The sequence below is a fragment of the Hordeum vulgare genome, chromosome 2H, assembly GCF_904849725.1.
Source record: "Hordeum vulgare subsp. vulgare chromosome 2H, MorexV3_pseudomolecules_assembly, whole genome shotgun sequence".
Classification (NCBI taxonomy): Eukaryota; Viridiplantae; Streptophyta; class Magnoliopsida; order Poales; family Poaceae; genus Hordeum; species Hordeum vulgare.
This window is the reverse complement of record NC_058519.1, coordinates 405,991,977-406,011,007: the sequence shown is the minus strand read 5'-3', so window position 1 is coordinate 406,011,007 and position 19,031 is coordinate 405,991,977. Positions and strand designations below refer to the sequence as shown.

At 44.3% G+C, this 19,031-nt stretch overlaps 1 pseudogene; it reads left to right on the top strand.

The window, feature by feature from the left end:
* Positions 1-7,970: 7,970 nt before the first annotated feature.
* On the top strand, positions 7,971-10,353 carry LOC123427662 (annotated as a pseudogene).
* Positions 10,354-19,031: the final 8,678 nt, after the last annotated feature.

The window sequence follows — 19,031 nt, the reverse complement described above, 5'->3', positions numbered from 1 at the left end:
CAAAATGATAGCGGTAAGTCGGTAAGAGACATCATAGATCGTACCATATCTAATAAAGTGCGATTACGACGTTCAGACACTCCGTTGCGTTGCGGTGTGCCAGGCGGCGTCAGTCGTGAAACGATTCCACACTTCCTTAGGTGTGTGCCAAACTCGTGACTCAAATATTCTCCTCCACGATCAGATCGTAGACACTTAATTTTTCTGTCACGTTGATTCTCAACCTCACTCTGAAATTCCTTGAACCTTTCAAACGTCTCAGATTTGTGCTTCATCAAGTAGATATACCCATACCTACTCAAATCATCGGTGAGAGTGAGAACATAACGGTAGCCACCGCGAGCTTCAACGTTCATTGGACCACACACATCAGTATGTATTATTTCCAATAAGTCGGTTGCTCTCTCCATTATTCCTGAGAATGGAGTCTTAGTCATCTTGCCCATGAGGCACGATTCGCATGTGTCAAATGATTCAAAGTCAAGAGACTCTAATAGTCCATCAGTATGGAGCTTCTTCATGCGCTTAACACCGATATGACCAAGGCGGCAGTGCCACAAGTATGTGGGACTATCATTATCAACTTTACATCTCTTGGTACTCACACTATGAATATGTGTAACATCACGATCGAGATTCATCAGGAATAAACCATTCACCAGCGGAGCATGACCATAAAACATATCACTCATATAAATAGAACAACCATTATTCTCTGACTTAAATGAGTAGCCGTCTCGCATTAAGCAAGACCCTGATACAATATTCATGCTCAAAGATGGTACTATATAACAATTATTCAGGTTTAAAACTAATCCCAACGGTAGATGTAGAGGCAGCGTGCCGACGGCGATCACATCGACCTTGGAGCCATTCCCGACGTGCATCGTCACCTCGTCCTTGGCCAGTCTCCGCTTATTCCGCAGTTCCTGCTTTGAGTTGCAAATGTGAGCAACAACAACGGTATTAAATACCCAGGAGCTACTACGAGCGCTGGTAAGGTACACATCAATAACATGTATATCATATATACCTTTAGCGTTGCCGGCCTTCTTGTCTGCTAAGTACTTGGGGGCAGTTCCGCTTCCAGTGACCTTTTCCCTTGCAATAGAAGCACTCAATCTCAGGCTTGGGTCCATTCTTTTTCTTCTTCCCGGTAACTGGCTTACCGGGCGCGGCAACGGCTTTGCCGTCTTTCTTGAAGTTCTTCTTACCCTTGCCCTTCTTGAAACTGGTGGTCTTATTGACCATCAACACTTGATGCTGTTTCTTGATTTCTACTTCTGCAGACTTGAGTATCGAGTACAACTCGGGAATGGTCTTCTCCATCCCTTGCATATTGTAGTTCAGCACGAAACCTTTGTAGCTTGGTGGGAGAGACTGGAGGATTCTGTCAATTATAGTGTCATCCGGAAGTTCGACTCCAAGTGAAGTCAGACGACCGTGTAACCCAAACATTTTGAGTATGTGCTCACTGACAGAACTGTTCTCCTCCATCTTAGAGCTAAAGAACTTGTCGGAGACTTCATATCTCTCGACACGGGCATGAGCTTGAAAAACTAGTTTCAGCTCTTGGAACATCTCATATGCACCGTGTTTCTCAAAACGCCTTTGGAGCCCCGTTTCCAAACTGTATAACATGCCACACCTAACCAGAGAGTAGTCATCACTCCGCGTTTGCCAGACGTTCAGAATGTCCTGGGCTGCTGCAGGAGCAGGAGGGTCACCTAGCGGCGCATCAAGGACATAAGCCTTTTTAGCTGCTTTGAGGATGAGCTTCAAGTTGTGGACCCAGTCCGCATAGTTGCTACCATCATCTTTCAGCTTGTTTTTCTCTAGGAATGCGTTGAAATTGAGGTTGACGTTGGCCATCTACAATATTTATAAAGACAACTTTTAGACTAAGTTCATGACAATTAAGTTCATTTAATCAAATTAAGTATGAACTCCCACTTAAATCGACATCCCTCTAGTCATCTAAGTGATACATGATCCATGTTGACTAACCCGTGTCCGATCATCACGTGAGACGGACTAGTCGTTATGGTGAGCAACTTCATGCTGATCGTATTCAACCATACGACTCATGTTCGACCTTTCAGTCTCTTGCATTCGAGGTCATGTCTGTACATGCTAAGCTCGTCGATTCAACCTAAGTGTTTCACGCGTGTAAACCTGGCTTACACCCGTTGTATGCGAACGTTAGAATCTATCACACCCGATCATCACGTGGTGCTTCGAGACAACGATCCTTCGCAACGGTGCACACTTAGGGGAATAGGTTCTTGAATTTTTTTAAGAGGGATCATCTTATTATGCTACCGTCGCTCTAAGCAATAAGATGAAAAACATGATAAACATCACATGCAATCATATAGTGACATGATATGGCCATTATCATCTTTGCTCGTTCGATCTCCATCTTCAGGCATCACATGATCATCATTGTCACCGGCGTGACATCATGATCTCCATCATCGTGTCTCCGTGAAGTCGTCACGCCAACTACTACTACCACTACTACTATAGCTAACCGTTAGCAATGAAGTAAAAGTAGTAAACGCATGGCGTTGCATCTCATACAATAAATTAAGACAACTCCTATGGCTCCTGCCGGTTGTCATACTCATCGACATGCAAGTCGTGAATCCTATTACAATAACATGATCATCTCATACATCACACATGTAACATCACAACTTTGGCCATATCACATCACATGCCAAACCCTGCAAAAACAAGTTAGACGTCCTCTAATTGTTGTTGCTTGTTTTACGTGGCTGATTTGGGTTTCTAGCAAGAACGCCTTCTTACCTAGGTGACAGCCACAACGATGATATGCCAAAGCTATTTACCCTTCATAAGGACCCTTTTCATCAAATCCAATCCGACTAGAGTGGGAGAGACAGACACCCGCTAGCCACCTTTATGCACGGTGTGCATGTCTGTCGGTGGAACCTGTCTCACGTAAGCGTACGTGTAAGGTCGGTCCGGGCCGCTTCATCCCACAATACCCCCGGAAAAGAATAAGAATAGTAGCGGCAAGCAATTGTAAAATCAGCGCCCACAACCTTTTGTGTTCTACTCGTGCATAGAATCTACGCATAGAAAACCTGGCTCGGATGCCACTGTTGGGTAACGTAGCATATATTCAAAATTTTCCTACGCCATATTCAGATCTTCCTATGGAGAGACCAGCAACGAGAGAGGGGCGAGTGCATCTTCATACCTTCAAAGATCGCTAAGCGGAAGCGTTGCTAGAACGCGGTTGATGGAGTCGTACTCGCGGCGATTCAGATCGCGGAGTGATTCCGATCTAGTGTCGAACCACGGCACCTCCGCGTTCAACACACGTGCAGCCCGGTGACGTCTCCCGCACCTTGATCCAGCAAGGAGGAGGGAGAGGTTGGGAAAGATCTCCGGCAGCACGACGTCGTGGTGTCGATGGAGAGATGAGGTCTCCCGACAGGGCTTCGCCAAGCACCGTGGGAGAGGAGGAAGGAGGGAAACAGGGCTGCACCGAGGGAGATGGAAAACTGTGTCTCAAACAGCCCCAAAACCCTCTCTATATATAGGAGGAGGGGAGGGGGGTGCGCCACCCCTAGGGTTCCCACCCTAGGTGGGGCGGCAGCCCTCCCAGATGGCAGGTGCGGCGGCCAGGGCAGGGAAAGGGGGGGGGGCGCCCTAGGTGGGCCTTGGGCCTCCCTTGCGCCTAGGGTTTGCCCCTCTCCTCTTAGGCTGCGCTTTGGGCTGGGTGTGGAGGTGCACCAGCCCACCTAGGGGCTGGTTCCGTCCCACACTTGGCCCATGTAGCCTCCCGGGGCTTGTGGCCCCTCTCGGTGGGCCTCCGGAACCCTTCCGGTGATCCCGACACTTTGCCGGTGGTGCCCGAAACATTTCCGGCGTCCAAACCCATCCATCCTATATACCAATTTTACCTCCAAACCATTCCGGAGCTCCTCGTGACGTCCGAGATCTCATCCGGGACTCCGAACATCCTTCGGTAACCTCGTATAACAATTCCCTATAACCCTAGCGTCATCGAACCTTAAGTGTGTAGACCCTACGGGTTCGGGAATCATGCAGATATGACCGAGATACTCTCTGGCCAATAATCATCAGCGAGATCTAGATACCCATGGTGGCTCCCACATGTTCCACGATGATCTCATCGGATAAACCACGATGTCAAGGATTCAATCAATCCCGTATACAATTCCTTTTGTCTGTCGGTATAGAACTTGCCCGAGATTGGTTCGTCGGTATACCTATACCTTGTTCAATCTCGTTACCAGTAAGTCTCTTTACTCGTTCCGTAGCACGTCATCCTGTGACTAACTCCTTAGTCACACTGAGCTCATGATGATGTTCTACCGAGTGGGCCCAGAGATACCTCTCCGTCATACGGAGTGACAAATCCCGATATCGATTTGTACCAACCCAACAAACACTTTCGGAGGTACCCGTAGTGCACCTTTATAGTCAGCCAGTTACGTTGTGACGTTTGATACACCCAAAGCACTCCTACGGTATCCGGGAGTTGCACAATCTTACGGTCGAAGGAAATGACACTTGACATTAGAAAAGCTTTAGCATACGAACAATACAATCTAGTGCTATGCTTAGGATTGGGTCTTGTCCATTACATCATTCTCCCAATGATGTGATCCCATTATCAATGACATCTAATGTCCATGATCAGGAAACCATGACCATCTATTGATTAGCGAGCTAGCCAACTAGAGGATTGCTAGGTCATATTGTGATCTATTTATTCACACATGTATTACTGTTTCCTGTTAATACAATTATAGCATGAACAATAGACGATTATCATGAACAAGGAAATATGATAATAACCATTTTATTATTGCCTCTAGGGCATATTTCCAACAGCAAGGTATATGCATTTTCCCATGTGTCATGTGAATTTGGCCGATCCTTCTAGTGTACCTTGAGTTGAGGCACCACACCGCCCCTGTGGTGGAAAAACTTGGATTCGAAGATTTTCCATGGTTGAAGCAGCTCCAGGGTGGTTGGTGTTGCTGGTGAATTCTTTGGTTCAATTACCACTCTCGAAGGAAGATGGTTCTTAAGCTACGACACATGGATGATGTGTGTATCTTGGAAGAGAGGGGAAGAGTAAGCTTGTAGGAAACTACCCAACACATTGCAACACGGTGTAAGGCCCATAGAACTTTAGTGTGAGCTTCTAATTGTGACACGATGCAAGAGACTTTTGCAAGTAAAGTTGTATTTCAGTGTACTAGATCTCCACCTCAAGGGAACACTCACTTGTCTTCTTGTATTCCTGTCACTTCGTACATAATTGAGCTTGCTACTATTGTTGGCACAACAACTCAGTCATAGATTCATGCTCATCCAACATCTCTCAAGTCCGTGTTAGACACAGTTGTGGGCACACCAAAGGGAAGGGGCAGATATCCATACAAAGCCTGAAACGGTCAACACCTCGTTGCAATATGAAATGAAGTGTTGTACCAATGTTCAGCGAGTGAAAACCATTTTCCCACTTGGATGGAGTATCATGAGCAAAGAACCGAAGAAAGGCCTCTAAACATTAGTTCAAGCACTCGGTTTGGCCATCCGTTTCTAGGTGTCGAGAAGAACTCATGTTCAGAACTGTATCTGACAACCGAAAGAGCTCTTGCTAGAAGGCACTCGTGAAAACGGGGCCACAATGTGATATGATCCGGAATGGCATTCCATGAACACGATTGACTTGATCAAAGAATATTTGTGCCACTTGTTTAGCTTTGAAGGGGTTCTTTATGGGTAGGAAGTTGCCACAATTCATAAGCTTGTCGATCATGACCAGAATCACATCCATGCCATTGGATTAGAGAGGTCTTCGAAAAAATCCCAACCGATAGTATGCCACATTTGTGGTGGGCTATCATGTTGCTGTAGAAGCAAGGTTGACGGTAATGCTTTGTCTTTGCTCGCTAGCCTATGTCACATTACTGGACGTATTGAGTAATAGATTTCTTCAGTTGTGGCCACGCGAAGGCATTTGACACATTGGTGGGTAGCCAAAACATCGGAGTGTCCAACCATGACACTAGCATGGACAAGCTGAACAATGTATGCGCAAGTGTATTATTGCGCACCCAGGTGTGGCCTTTAAATCACATCACCCCTTTGTCTAGTGAATAACCATGAGTGGTTCCTGTGAGTGACAACTCTTCCCATATTGTCTTAGTTGCACGATCCTCCACATAACCCTCCATGAGATTTTCCAACTAGGTATGCACATGCCGAGAGAGTGCATACGATGCGGTATTGGTAATGCCATGCTTGTATTGGATCCCATAATCCAGTTTCATCAATTTGATGAATGCCATGTGTTGGATTCCTATATGCAATCATTGATCACATAAGTGCAAGGGAGTTTCTCGGCCAGTTCTGAGCACAAATTATTGAGGTTGAAGGTATGGCCACCATTTCTTTAGAACAACAACATACTCCTTTTTGTATTTGATGAATGCTCGATTCTTCTTAGCACATAACGCTTTAACCAAGTACTCCAGAGGGTGACCTTGTTGCATCAACACCACCCTCCCTCTTCACTGCATGCATCTATTTCCAAAATAAAGGGTTGAGAAAAATCGGGCACTGCTAAGACTAGCACGCTAACGATGACTGGGGTTGCTCTTGAAGGCGATCACCACACCTTTACATACGTCTTCACATCGCATCAAAAGCAAGGAAACTTATGGAGGAACCCTAACCGTCTAGGAGTCCAAGCTCCAAGAGTAACAAGTTGATGATGAATTAATAGTTGGGGAAACACAAATCGATTTGATAAGAATGTAGATTGGGTGAACCTCCTCCAATTCCCAAGTGGGTGTTTGGGTGAAGTGGAAGGGAGACCTCAAGATTTTTGGGTTCAAGAATGGTGGAGCAAGGCTTGGAAAATATTTTAGAGGAACATGGAAGGAGGTAGGGGGTTATACCCCCAAGACCAAAATGACCATTGCTCCAGAAGGAACTCTGGGCAACCGGACAAAAAGGATCGGGACACCCAGACCCAATAGGGAGTCAACAACGGGTAGCATCGGGCACCCGAACCAACTAGAGGGGAAAATCCCTACACGGGCAACCAGAGGTTCAGGACCGCGAGTACCCAACAGATGCTGAGGTGGGTGGTTGCTCTTTGATGACTCCGAGCACCCGAAGTTCCAAGACCTCGGGCACTGAGACTTCCAGTTTTAGCATGGTAAAAAACACTTCATTTGGTGGCATATTTAGGAAAAGACTGTGTACATGGATGAAATGATTTTACCACCTCTCTCAACATAGAAATCCCTCTTGATAGTATGAATTTTCTATGACTTAATTAAATCAAAAACCTTATGAGCCAATGAAAATCACCATCTTTTCTCCTTTTTAAATAGGGGGTCACTAATGTCTTGTAGACACACATGAGAGTTTTAATGTCTCGAGTTACACTTGAGAACCGATATCTTTACCTAATAATAAAGAGGCTATCGCTTCCATCGGAAAACCCACCGCGGTGATTTTTAAAAAAGTCCTTGGTGCGTGCCGCACGTGATGCTGGAGGGCTTGGAAATCAAGGACCCTGCGAGCATGGAGAGCGTTCCCTCCGACGGGCACACCGTCGGCGAGGTGATGCTCCGAGGGAACACGGTGATGAGCGGGTACTACAAGGACGCGACGGCGACGGCGAAGGCCATGAAGGGCGGGTGGCTGCGTTCAGGGGACCTCGGCGTGCGGAACCCCGACGGATATATCCAGCTCAAGGACCGGTCCAAGGACATCATCATATCGGGCGACGAGAACATCAGCTCCATCGAGGTGGAGTCGGCGCTGTTCAGCCACCCCGCCGTGCTGGACGCGGCGGTGGTCGCCAGGCCAGACGACCACTGGGCGAGATGCCGTGCGCGTTCGTCACCCTCAAGGATGGAGCGAGCACCACGGAGGCTGACATGATCGAATTCTGCCGGGCACGGCTGCCGCGCTACATGGCGCCCAGGACGGTGCTCTTCGTCGAGCTGCCCAAGACGTCGACGGGCAAGACGCAGAAGTATCTGCTCCATGAGAAGGCCAGGGCCATGGGAAACCTGACTAAGCTGAGCAGAAGCAAGCTGTAACCTGCACTTGCATTTTCTATGAGTTCCAAAGCAGTTTTGTAACTTTTGTTTTACTGTTAATTGCTATCCTGAATTCGGCCCATTTCTATCGGTTCGCTCGTGTCAACTTTGCTGATCTGCGCCACCGTCATCGACAAGATACTTTGCCCTACTCAGCGGCGTTTTAAAAGAAAAAGTGCATACACGACAGCTATTTGTATGTACAAAATGTTATATCCATTAGATCGCATGGGCTAGCAGATTCCGATAGTAGAGATGGAGACAAGTGATTACCTTCTCCCTGGTGAGACGAACTGCCGCCGGTGGCCATTGATTCAGGGCAATGGCGGTGAGGCAGAGAGAGAGAGAGATGATGAGGTGGTGGTGCTTCCCGTGAGCACCGCGCTAACCTTAGATCGGTAGGGCATGTAGGTGGAGAAAGTGGCGGCGATCAACCTCGTGGCTCGTGCCCCAACCCTCCACCTCTGTTAATATAGAGCGGGTCACAGGGGCTCTCGATCAGGGCGCATAAACCAAGGGCCTGGCAGGCCGTTGGGCCTGCTCAGCTGAGATCATCCTAACATTCTCCCACTTGATCTCAACTTTACTTTTAACCATATACCCCCTGCTGCGGCGCCGTGCGCCGCCGGCCCCAACTCCTCCAGTGCTCACCTCCGTCCCCGCGCGCCACCGGCCCAGATCCGGGCCTCCCCCGTGCGATGGCCGAGGCTCCGGCGGGCGAGCCGCTGGGCGGAGGAGGAGGAGAAGACGGCGGCGGCCGCCGACGGGGACGGGGATGGGGACGTGGGCAACAACATCTACACCTGTGAGGACGAGGGCACAGAGAACTACGGCTGCGGCGGCTACCACGTCGTCCGCCCCGACGACAATTTCAAGCAGGGCGCCTACGTCATGCAGTCCAAGCTCGGTTGGGGCCACTTCTCCACCGCCTGGCTCGCCTGGGACACCGCCCACTCCGTACATGCTCACCACCCCCTCGCCTCGCCGTGAAACCCCCTGTTAAAATGACCTCGCTGCCTCTAGGATTCGCGACGAGGATATGTAGGAAAAAAATATTGATCTGGATGCAGCTGTCTGCCTGCCCACCAACTGTTCGCTCTTTTGTCACAGAGCTCATATGCAGAACTGCTAAATCAATTTCTCATTATTACTGTTTTATCTGTCAATCCTATCGCACTGCACGAGATATTTTGATGTTTTACGCCGCTTGCCTAGAGGCTCAGGCTGCTCGTGTCCAGCGTTTCTGAATCTTTTGGTTATCTGTGCAGAGGTCTGTGGCCGTGAAGGTGCAGAAGAGCGCACAACACTACTCGGAGGCTGCCATGGATGAGATCAAGATCTTGATGCAGATTGCTGACGGTGACCTTGAAGACTCCCGTTGTGTTGTTAAGCTTCTTGACCACTTCAAGCACACAAGCCCCAATGAGAGCCATGTCTGCATGGTGTTTGAGTTCCTTGGTGATAACTTGCTCACCCTAATAAAGTACACGGACTATCGTAGCATTCCGCTTCCAATGGTTAAGGAGATATGCCGGCATGTGCTCATTGGCCTTGACTACCTCCACCGCGAGCTTTCCATTATCCACACTGACCTGAAGCCCGAAGACATATTCCTCGTGTCCACTATTGACCCCTCAAACGATCCCCGGAAGTCAGGTGTGCGACTGGTGCCGCCTGCTGCAAGGGCCATCGAGCCACCTCCAAGGGCTCCTGCTCGACCATCAACGAGTAGTGGCGTCACCAGGAACCAACAGAAGAAGATCCGGAAGAAAGCCAAACATGTAGTTGTTTCAACTTCAGAAGGAAATGGGGCAGTGGCATTCGCCGACATAGACGAATCAGATGATAAGGGAGATCTGAGTACAGCAAATGAGGGCAGTCCTAGCCAGGATGGGGACATGAAGAGAGGAGGAGGGTATAGGTGGGGCAACAAAGGGACTAGGAATAGGATGGCGATGAAAGCTGAACTAGGCTGCAAGATGGTTGACTTCGGAAATGCATGTTGGACGTACAAGGAGTTCACAAGTGATATCCAAACAAGGCAATACAGATGTCCTGAGGTCCTTCTAGGCTCCAAGTATTCTACATCTGTCGACCTGTGGTCCTTTGCATGCATATGCTTTGAACTTGCCTCAGAGATGTGCTCTTTGATCCGCATAGTGGAGATAACTTTGACAAGGATAAGGTATTTTTGTTCATTTCCTCACTTTGGTTTTGACTAAGAACATACTTTCAACATTATGGATCTATACCCGGTTTATCACCTGGTAAATGATGTCCCCCATTTTAACTCAAGAAAGGTTCTCATCACAATCAAGAGCTCACTCTTTGATACCTACATTCCATTCAAGCAGGAGATAACTGCGAAGGGTGGTCCTCACTTCTAGCTTGATGATATTGTTTTTCAAAGTTTTATTTCTTGCATTAGCATGACTCGGTGACATGTGTATGGTCATGGTCGACTTCACCGCCTTGAGACTCACCATGTTCACGTGAACACGGTAGCCACCATTGGCAAGGATCAAAAAGAGGATAATAATAAGTGACAACACGGTTTTCGTGTTCAAATAGAAAAATGTGGACCTAGGAAATGGGTCTTGAGCTACACTTATATATTGATTAGGGTGAGCAATGTTTTTTTTCTCTCGTTGAATAAAATTTGCAGGTCTTAGTGTCACCTCATGATACTATCCATGCATTCTAATTCATCAATTTAACTTCATCATTTGTTCGATTCGTTTAATTACATCGTCACCCGTAGCAACGCACGGGCACATTTACTAGTTAGATCTCACTAATCCTATTACCAAAAAACACGAAAAGAATAATTGAGTAACATGTTTTAATCTTCTCCTTTTTGATGAAACGATCAACGCCATGGTCGATTTCCCGGTCGTTACGCCCGATTCCCACCCGAGACGAGGGACTCTCCCTTGCGTCGATGTCGCTCAAGGCGTCAAGCGCTAAAGTGTTTTTTTCCGCTGAATGCAAACTAGGCATCGACACTATCCTAGACACTACAGAACAGAACGATTTCTAAAAGTCTGCTTCAGTTTTCAACGTGGGTGATCCATTATCAATGTTGTGGAGAACGAACGCTTCTGCTTTCTTTTTCGTTTTTTAAATCACGAGGTATCTACAGATTGCTATTTGCGTTGGAGTGATGGACTCCTATAGATGCTCCAGACAGAAATACTTTTTTCCTTTATCGTGTAAGCTCCTCAACAAGCGTTCACCATGCTCTTATGTGGGATCAAGAAGAGGCGTAGGAGGGAGGGGGGAGGGTAGACTACCTGATCAAATAAAAACCTAACCTTTTTCTAATTTTATCGGTTAGCAAGTTTTAGCAATTTTATCAACTCTAGCACACCCTACACATGCAAGTCTATGAGTATTGCAGCGGAAAGTAAAGACATGCAAGTGTAAGTAGAGGGTAGGGATAGGAAGATCAAACACAATGAATACATAAATATTTTAGGCATGGTTCTGAGAGGTGATGGTATTGTACATCCATATTGATGGAGACTTAAACCCAGAGACGGTAACGATTGTGCTAGTCCATGGAGGACTTCACCCACAAGGGGCCACGAAGAAACAACCTTGTCTATTTCATCATGGCTTAAGTCCATGAAGGACTAGCCTCACTCATGGTAGATCTTCACGAAGTAGGCGATCTCCTTTCCCTTACAAGATTCTTGGTTCAACTCCACACGATTTGGAGGCTACCAAGCGTCACCTAACCAATCTAGGATACACCACTCTTCAAAAGGAAATAGATGTGGTATGGATGATGAACTCGTTTCTCTAGTGCTTCAAAAGATAGTCCCCTCAACACCCAATCACTCTCTCACAGAATTTGGCTTGGTAGAAGAGATTGATTGGATGGAAAGCAACTTGAGAATACTAGAAATCAAGATTCATATGGTTGGAGTGGAAGACCTTGATCTCGACACATGAGTAGATGGTTCTCTCTCAGAAAATGAATGACGGAAGTGTTTGCTTGTTCTGAGTGCCCTCTCTATGCATGATAACCCACAAGTGTAGGGGATCATTTGTAGCCTTTCTCGATAAGTAAGAGCGTCGAACCCAATGAGAAGCTAAAGTTAGAATTCATATTCTCTCAAGTTTTGTCGACCACCAATATAACTCTACGCACGCTAATGCTTACTTTACCTAGAACAAGTATGAAACTACTTTACGGGAATAAATCTAGAAGTACATAGTAGGTGTAATAAATAGGTTTGCAAGGTAATAAAGAACGTGGAAATGAAATTTAGGCACTGTTTTAATAAATATTAATTTAGTTAGTCATTTAGTAGAAAGCTTTTTTGTGTAAGGCAAGGGAAAGATTGTCCATAGACAATTGAATATAACATGATAGATACTTATCATGTGCAATGAGGGAGAGACATACACTAACACACTTTCCATACTTGGATAATATGCACTTATGATTGGAACTCTAGCAAGCATCCACAATTACTAAAGATTATTAAGGGTGTGTTTGATAGAGTGCATGAAGGATTCATGAGCTCAAAAGCTCCCTTCTCGATCCACTTTTGGGCGTTTGGTAGCCTACACGTGACCTTCTCACCATGCACGAACTCAACCCAAATATCCTCTTACTATACATGAAGAGAGAACACCACAACAGCCGTTCACTGGTCAACATGCATGAGCGAAGCGAGCGACAATGTGTTAAAAATGTCAAAATAATAGTTTATTTTTTAGAAAATGTTCATAATACCAAAAATTGTTCACATTTTCGAAATTTCTTCAAATTTTCAAAAAATGACCAGATTTCAAAATTTACAAAAACTGTCCAGATTTTTAAAATTTATTAATTTTTTCAAAAAACCACATAATTTCTAATTAAAAAAATCAAAAAATGATTGGGATTTTTAAAATTTTGTTTTTTAAACCAGATTTTCATTTTTTAATATTTTTAGAAACATCAAACTTTCATTATTTTTTAAAATTCGAAAACAAAACTTTGGAATTTCAAAAAATGTTTACATTTTCAGAAAATATTTACATTTTCAAAAATAATATTTTTCTATGTTTCAATTTTTTCACATTTTTAAATGTTTTGTTCACTTATTTAAAAATACAAGTTGCTACAATACCGACCGACATGTTTAAATAGATGTAAGCTACCAAACAGAGTCTGAGCTTAGCATGTGTAAGCATATACACCGCTGCCAAACAATAGCAAATGCATGTACTCAGCGTGTCTACACTAAACATGTATCAGAGGAGAACAACCATGCTAGATTGGAAATGCTACCAAACACATCCTAAGGTAAAATCCAACCATAACATTAAACATCAAGTCCTCTTTACTCCCATACTCAAATAATCTCCTTATTCAGGTGTAAGCTTATGTACTCTAGGCACACACTATAAGCGAATTATGAACATATTGCAAACCCTCCAGCAGGATTACCTCATATGTGTGCCTCACGTAGGACACCTTAGGACAACGCCATATTAACAAACAACTCATATCAATAACACCATACCACAATTAACTCATAGGACAAAATAAATATACTCAAACATTATAGGATAGTCACGCATCATTAGGTAATAATATATAGCATTAAGCACCATATTTAAGTACAAATTACAACGGGGAGAAGAGGGTTTACACCGCTGCATGGAGGGGGGGGGGGAGTTGGTGGTGACGGCGACAAAGTTGTTGGTGTAGATCGTCATCACGATGGTTGCCCCGATGGCGCTTCGGCGCCACCGGGAGAGAGGGGGAGAGAGCCCCCTCCTTCTTCTTCTTCCTTAGCCTCCTCCCTAGGTGGGAGGAGGGTTTCTTCTCCGGTCCATGGCTCCTCGAGGACAGGAGCCCCTCCAAGATTGGATCTATCCCTCTGATTCTCTTCTCTTTTCACAACTGTTTTCTGGCCCTTCACCATTTCTTAAATATCCGGAGATCCCTAACTCCGATTGGGCTGAAATTTTGAGGGGATTATCACTGCAAAAATATATATCTTGCGGCGAAAGTAGGCCCTAACCGACTTAAGGGGGAGCCACAAGCCATCAGGGCGCGGCCAACCCCCTGGTCGCGCCCTATTGGCTTGTGCCTCCCTCGGGCATCGTGTGGCGTTGATTCTTCTTCCCCAAATTCATATATATTCGCAAAAAATCTCCGTAAAATTTTATCGTGTTTGTAATTTGTTTGATATGGAATTTCCATGAAACAAAAACACACAAAAAACAGAAACTTACACTGGGCACTGGATAAGTAAGTTAGTCCAAAAATAATATATAATGTTGCCAAAAGTATATGAAAGTTGTAGAACATTGGCATGAAACAATAAAAAATTATAGATACGACGGAGACGTATCAGCATCCCAAGCTTAATTCCTGCTCTTCCTCGAGTAGGTAAGTGATAGAAATATATTTTTTGATGTGGAATTCTACCTAACATAATCTTGAACCAATGTCTACATGTGATGAATATTAAGATACAAGTGATTCAAGGCAATACTCTATCATTTGACATAAAGACATCCATAATTAGATTTACTAGCAAACAATTATGTCCTTTCAAAATAACAATGCTAAAGAACGCTATCTATACAAAATCATATAGCGTGTCATGCTTGGTCTTCCTAGCATAAAGTATAAATCATGAGCACCCCGGTGTCAAACCAAACAATTGGATCATACTTTTTAACGCGCTTCAGTTTTTCAATACATGAGCGCGAACCATGGATATAGCATAAAGGTGGAATAGAATATGGTGGTATGTTTCAAAGGGGTGAAAGTGGAGAAGAAAGTCTCGCATCAACTAGGCGTATCAACGGGCTATGGAGATGACCACCAATAGATATCAATGCGAGGAGTAGGGATTGCCATGCAATAGATGCACTAGAGCTATAAGTGTATGGAAGCTCAACTGAAGCTAAGTGGGTGTGCATCCAACTTGCTTGCTCATTAAGACCTCGGGCATTTGAGGAAGCCCGTCAATGGAATATACAAGCGAAGTTTTATAATGAAAAATTCCCACTAGCATATGGAAGTGACAAAACAAGAGGCTCTCTATAAGAAGAACACGGTGCCACTTTGAGGCACAAGTGTGGTAAAGGATAGTAGCAAAGTCACTTCTCTCTTTTTCTCTCATTTTTTTCATGGTGGGATTTTTTTGCCTCCCCGTTCTCTTTTTTGGTGGGCTAATTTGGCCTTCCTCATTTTTCATTTTTGTCCGGATATCTCATCCCGACTTGCAGGGGAATCATAGTCTCCATCATCCTTTCCTCACCGGGACAGTGGTCTAATAATGATGATCATCACACTTTTAATTACTTACAACTCGATAGGAAAACCTATGAAACAATATGACTCAATATGAATGCCTCTGGCAGTGTACCAGGATGTGCAATGATCTAGCGTAGCAAAAGATATCAAAAAACGGACAAGCCATGCAAATATCATGCTAGCTATATTACGATCATGTAAAGCAATATGACAATGAATGCTCAAGTCATCTATATGATGATGATGGAAGTTTCATGGCAATATATCATAGAGTGGCTGTGGAAATGCCATGGTAGGTAGGTATGGTGGCTGTTTTGAGGAAGATATAATGAGGATTATGTGCAACATAGTGATGACCCACAAGTATAGGGGATCAATCGTAGTCCTTTCAATAAGTAAGAGTGTCGAACCCAACAAGGAGCAGAAGGAAATGATAAGCAATTTTCAGTAATGTATTCTCTGCAAGTGCTATAAGTAACAATGATAGATTTTTTTGTAGCAAGATAATTCATAACAAGTGATAAGTAACGATAGTAACAAAGGTGCAACAAGGTAGCTCAATCCTTTTTATAGCAAAGGAGAGGCCTGGAAGTTCTCTTACATAAAGCAAGCGCTCCTGAGGACTCATGTGAATTTATTTCTAGTCATGTTCATCATATTGAGTTGATTCACGTTCACTACTTTGATAATTCGATATGTGGGTGGACCGGTACTAAGGTGCTGTTCTTACTTGAACTAACAACCTACTTACGATTACCCCCTCTCGCAAGCATCGCAACTACGAAAGAAGAATTAAGATAAATCTAACCATAGCATGAAACATGTGGATCCAAATCATCCCCTTATGAAGCAACACATAAACTTGGGTTTAAGCTTCTGTCACTCTCACAACCTATCATCTACTTGTTACTCCACAATGACTTCCCTTAGGCCCTTAACATGGTGAAGTGTCATGTAGTCGACGTTCACATGACACCACTAAGAGAAGTAACAACATCCATATCATCAAAAAATCAAATGAATACCAACTTTATATGATTACTTATAACAAGACTTCTCCCATGTCCTCAGGAACAATAGTTACTACCCACACATCATCAAAATGTTCAAGATGAGAGTGTATTAATAATAATTAAGTATCTCAACATAATGTCTTCCACCAAGTAATCCAACAAGCATCAACTTCAAGATGTAATCGACACAACTAGTAACCCACATGTACCAATGTGAGGTTTTGAGACATAGATTAAATATGAGAGATGAACTAGTGTTGGAGATGAGATGGTGCTAGTGCAGATGTTGATGAAGATTGGTCCTCCCATGAAGGAGGAAGCATTGGTGATGATGATGGCTTTGATTTCCCCCTCTCGGAGGGAAGTCCCCCGGCATAATCTCTCCACCGAAGAGAAAAAGGGCCTATGCCCAAGTTTCCGCCTCGAGACGGCGGCACTTCATCCCAAAATATGACTTATGATTTTTTCTACGGTAAAACACACTATATAGGAGAGGATGGTCGCAAGAGGGTCAACAGGGGCCCCACAAGCCATTAGGGCATGGCCGGGGGGGGGTGTTGGCTTGTTCCCAGCTCGTGGCCCCTCTTCGGTATATCTTTGGACCAAAATTCTCAAATATTTCAGAAAAAATCTCCGTAACATTTTAGGTCATTTGGAGCAAGTTGATTTTTCTGCCCTTTTCTTGGTTTCCTGGTCTAGAATTCCAGTTTCCCGATATTTCCCTGTGAGTGATGTACCTTGCATACTGAAAGAGAAAGAGCATAAGAATTGTACGATAATAATGGATAATGGACATGATCAACACAATTATCAATAGTAATTAATGATGCAAAATGGGTGTATCAGCTCCCCCAAGCTTAGACCTCGCTTGTCCCCAAGCGAAAGTCGGGCTCGAAAATAATGACCACATGATTTGATAGAGAGGTGTCGATAAAAACATAATACGAGCATGAGAGTGCTACTTCTTGAGCTTGCGTTGGTTTTCCCTTGAAGAGGAAAGGGTGATGCAGCAAAGTAGATAAGTATTTCCCTGAGTTTGTTGAGAACCAAGGTATCAATCCAGTAGGAGGAACAAGCAAGGCCCCAATATTAGCACCTACACAAACAATCAGACACTTACACCAAACGCAACAAAGGGGTTGTCAGTCCCTTCACGGTTATTTGCAAGGATGAGATCTGATAGAGATAGGTATAAAATATTGCGGAAACGAAAAGTAAAACAAAAGTAAATAAATGGTAGCAATATATATTTGGTTTATAGATCTGAAAATAAAATATGGAAAATAGACCCGGGGGCCATAGGTTTCACTAGAGGCTTCTCTCGTGAAGGAAAATAATACGGTGGGTGAACAAATTATTGTCGAGCAATTGATAGAAAAGCGAATAATTATGAAGATATCTAAGGAAATGATTATGCATATAGGCATCACGTCCGTGTCAAGTAGACCGAAACAATTCTGCATCTACTACTATTACTCCACACATCGACCGACTCCTACGTGCATCTAGAGTATTAAGTTCATGAAGAACAGAGTAACACATTAGGTAAGATGACATGATGTAGAGGGATAAACTCAAGCAATATGATGAAAACCCCATCTTTTTATCCTCGATGTCAATAATGCAATACGTGCCTCGCTACCCCTACTTTGTCACTGAGTGAGGACACCGCAATATTGAACCCAAAACTAAGCACTTCTCCCATTGCAAGAATTACCAATCTAGTTGGCCAATCCAAACCAATAACTCGAAGAGACTTGAAAAGATATGAAATCATGCATATAAGAATTCAGAGAAGATTCAAATAATATTCATAGATAACCTGAACATAAACCCACAATTCATCGGATCTCGAAAAACACACGACAAAAGAGTATTACGTCGGATAGATCTCCATGAAGGTTATGAATAACATGGTATTGAAGAACAAAGAGAGAGAGAGAAGAAGCCATCTAGATACTAGCTATGGTCCCGTAGGTCTGTGGTGAACTACTCACGCATCATCGGAGGGGAAATGGAGTTGATGTAGATGCCCTCTGTGAACAATTACCTCTCCGGCAGATTACCGGAAAAGGCTCCCAGATTGGATCTCACGGGAACAAAGGCTCCCGGTGGCGGAAAAGTATTTTTGTGGCTCTCTTCGGTAATGGGGGAATATTTGGGAATTTATAGGCCAAGGATTAGGGTTAGAAGAGCTGTAGGGGACCCACAAGCCAGGCCCCCCTAGGGCGTGCCCTGCAGGCTTGTCGCCTCCCGGCAGGTCTCCTGCCCCCTTATCCAAGTGTGGCAGATGTCTTCTGGTCCAAGAAAAATCATTCCTAAGATTTTATTTCGATTGGACTCTGTTTAATATTCCTTATCTGCAATACTCAAAAACATGGACAAAACAAAAACTGGCACTAGGCTCTAGATTAATAGGTTAGTCCCAAAAATATTATAAAATAGCATAGTAATGCATATAAAACATCCAAAACAGATAATATAATAGCATGGAACAATCAAAAATTATAGATACGTTGGAGACATATCCAACATTCCAAGCTTAATTCCTGCTCGTCCTCGAGTAGGTAAATGATAAAAACAGAATTTTGATGTGGAATGCTACCTAAC